Below are 3507 nucleotides of genomic sequence, written 5' to 3'. Positions count from 1 at the left end.
TCCTCCATAATCTCCTCATAGCTATGGGGCAGTTCTCCCCATGGTTCACATTTGCCAAAATGTGGTTATAGTATGAGGAATTTGAAATAAGACAGAAAAATTTGCCATTTGCCAAAAGGGCTTTGTGGGCTTCCATAGGCAAATGTCCAAGGAACAAGTTATTTAAAGGTTATATAGAATCAGAACTGCAACTTCGAGAAATTTGACAGATGTCGGAAGCTTTATACAAAGTTCTTGGAATTCGGACCTGAAAATTGTACTTCGTGGATTAAATTTGCAGAGTTAGAAACGACCCTTGGTGATACTGAGGGAGCTCCGCAATCTACGAATTAGCCATCAGCCAGCCACACTTGGACATGCCAGAGGTGCTTTGGAAATCATATATTGATTTTAAGATTGAACAGGAAGAAAGTGAAAGAACACGGAATCTCCACCAACAGCTGCTTCCAGACACAGCTTATCAAGGTGTGGATCAGTTTCAATGGGTTTGAGTTGTCTTCAGGGAAAGGAGGAAGTGATAAATCTGCTCAGTTCAGGCAGATTTATGAGAAGGCTCACACAACCACACCCCACTGTAAAAAAAACAGGAAGAGGGACTTAGCTGGAATCCTGAAGAAGCTTTGAAGGTAAATTTGGAACAGAGTCAGACAAGGAGAGAGTAGATGGATTCATGCCAGAAATGGTCAAGAAGAGAAGAAAGGTCCAGGTGGATGATGGGTCTGATGCAGGCTGGGAAGACTACTGTGATTACATCTTTCTAGAAGATGCTGCCAACCAGCCAAACCTCAAGCTTCTGACAACGGCCAAACTTTGGAAGAAACAGCAACAGGAAAAAGAAGCTGCTGAACAAGATCCAGATAAGGACGTCGACCAGAGCGAATCTTGATCTGCTTTTCATATTGAGAAGTGTTATTTTATAAACTAATGGTTTAGAACGTTTGACTTCTGGCGTTTTTATATATTTCCCCACTAAGGAATTGTTTGTAATTTTTGATAGCTACTTTTTGAATTATTTTTAATATGCACTTGGATTGGCTAAGGGTAAGGAATTGCAAATAAGGGGATTTCTTTTTCTCAAGTGGATCTTGTTATCTGAGTCCAACTTTTCTAATGCTTGCCTATATTGCCCTTTAGGAGATGAGATGAAGGTGATGCTTAGCACCTATTTTAGATGGACCTGCAGACTTCTCTCTTTAAAATAATAGGTTCGGCTTTTCGCTGAAAGCGAAGAAGGAAGCTCCTGCCCCTCCCAGAGCCGAAGCCAAAGCGAAGGTATTGAAAGCCAAGAAGGCAGTGTTGAAAGGTGTTCACGGCCACAAAAAGAAGATCCGCACGTCACCCACCTTCAGGCGACCCAAGACCTTGCGGCTCCGGAGGCAGCCTAAATACCCTCGCAAGAGCGCCCCTGGGAGAAACAAGCTGGACCACTGTGCCGTCATCAAGTTCCCCCTGACCACTGAGTCAGCCATGAAGAAGACAGAAGACAACACACTGTGCTCATTGTGGATGTCAAGGCCAACAAGCACCAGATCAAACAGGCTGTGAAGAAACTCTAAGGCATTGATGTGGCCAAGGTCAATGCCTTGATCAGACCTGACAGGGAGAAGAAAGCCTATGTTCGCCTGGCTCTTGATTAATGGCTGCTTTGGATGTTGCCAACAAAATTGGGATCATCTAAGCAATCCAATAGTCTAATTCTAAATACAGATTTTTTTTCACCATAAAAAAATAATAGGTTCGATTCTACAGGAATTTTTCAGGCATAGGTTTGTCATGATGTTCTGCGTTCCTCTTAAACCTGCAACTCTTTCCTGTCAGGTTAAAGTCACACACTTGTCTAGGTCTCAGCACTACCACTTAGTGGATTTACATCTCAGCCTTTATTTCAGTTTCCTCAAAGTGGAGTAGTAGCTTGATGATGATGTTGATGGTCACATTAGAAAGGAATACACCTGTGCATAATAAGTACTCAGTGAACTCTTCTTGTTCCCATCCTCACCACCTTTTTAAGACCTATTTGTCTCCTTCATGCAACAGAGGGCCAGGAGCACAAAATGTGACAAATGGGCAAAGGGTAGAGACTAAGACTCTGCAGAATGCTGGTCCTTGGACAGGACTCCTATATTAAACTAACCTACCCAGGGTTCAGGGACCATTGCAGAAGAGGAGGCAGAAAGATTGTAAGAGCCAGGGAGGAGGTACATGACCATATGGAAATACAGTCCTTCAAGATCCTGGGACCCTGCTCATATGAACCTGCTGCAAGGGTGTCAGCATGCACAGGACTCGTACAAACTCAGACAAAAACCCAGCATAGAACTGGGGAAATGGACAGCTGATCCCAATCTTGGCTGAAGAAATATTGGCAACTGATTACTTCTGGGTGAGGAAGAGCTGATCTTCCTAAAGTGAGAGACTCTAAATAGGCTGACTAGACCTCAGTAGATGAACTTGCACTAAGGGATGTCTGGGGACACTAACAACACAATAGACCTTAAGACAAATGACAAAATGCATGAATTCCAGTGGGAGGCTATGGGAAGGTGCCATTGTAGAAGAGGGTACGAAGATGATTAAGGCTGATTGGAATGTAATACATGAAATACACAAAATTTAATTTAAATAGGCTGACTAGACCTCAGTAGATGAACTTGCACTAAGGGATGTCTGGGGACACTAACAACACAATAGACCTTAAGACAAATGACAAAATGCATGAATTCCAGTGGGAGGCTATGGGAAGGTGCCATTGTAGAAGAGGGTACGAAGATGATTAAGGCTGATTGGAATGTAATACATGAAATACACAAAATTTAATTTAATAAAAAGGGGTGCTGGAGAGATGGCTCAGTGGTTAAGAGCACTGACTGCTCTTGCAGTGGACCCAGGTTCAATTCCCAGTACCCACATGGTGGCTATGAACCATCCTTAACACTCCAGTTCCAGAAGAATCCGAAGCCCTCTTCTGACCTCCTTGGCATTGCACAACATGGGTGCACTCACATGCATGCAGACAATACACTCGTACACATAAAATAAAAATAATAATAAAAATAAATTTTTTAAAAAAGAGAAAGAGCAAGAAACATGGTAGCACAAAAGTAAACTACTCAGGAATAATTTTTAAAGAGTAGTACAAAACTTCTACAGTGAAATGCATAAAATATCAAACATAAAATCTCTAAATAAATGAAGATCTATGTTCATAAATTAAAAGACCTTCTATTATTGAAATAACCATGCTCCCCAAGTTGATCTACAGGTTCCAAAATATCTTTATCAAAAACTCGCTTGGCTTATTTGCCGAAATTAACAAACTGATCCTAAAATTCTAGGACCAGAATAGCCAAAATACTGTGAAAAAGAACAATGTCTCAATTTTAAACTTACTACAAAGCTACAGTAATTAAAAACATTATTCTCTGGGCTGGAGAGATAGCAGTTAAGAGTACTGACTGCTCTTGCAGAGGACCTGAGTTCGATTCCCAGCACCCATGTGGTGACTAA

General features: G+C 41.6%; 1 pseudogene; it reads left to right on the top strand.

Moving 5' to 3' along the window:
* Nucleotides 1-679: 679 nt before the first annotated feature.
* Nucleotides 680-1678, top strand: LOC103735644 (annotated as a pseudogene).
* Nucleotides 1679-3507: the final 1829 nt, after the last annotated feature.

Source organism: Nannospalax galili, unplaced genomic scaffold (assembly GCF_000622305.1).
Source record: "Nannospalax galili isolate Female #2095 unplaced genomic scaffold, S.galili_v1.0 scaffold56, whole genome shotgun sequence".
In the NCBI taxonomy this organism is placed as follows: Eukaryota; Metazoa; Chordata; class Mammalia; order Rodentia; family Spalacidae; genus Nannospalax; species Nannospalax galili.
This window is presented reverse-complemented; position numbering and strand designations above follow the sequence as displayed.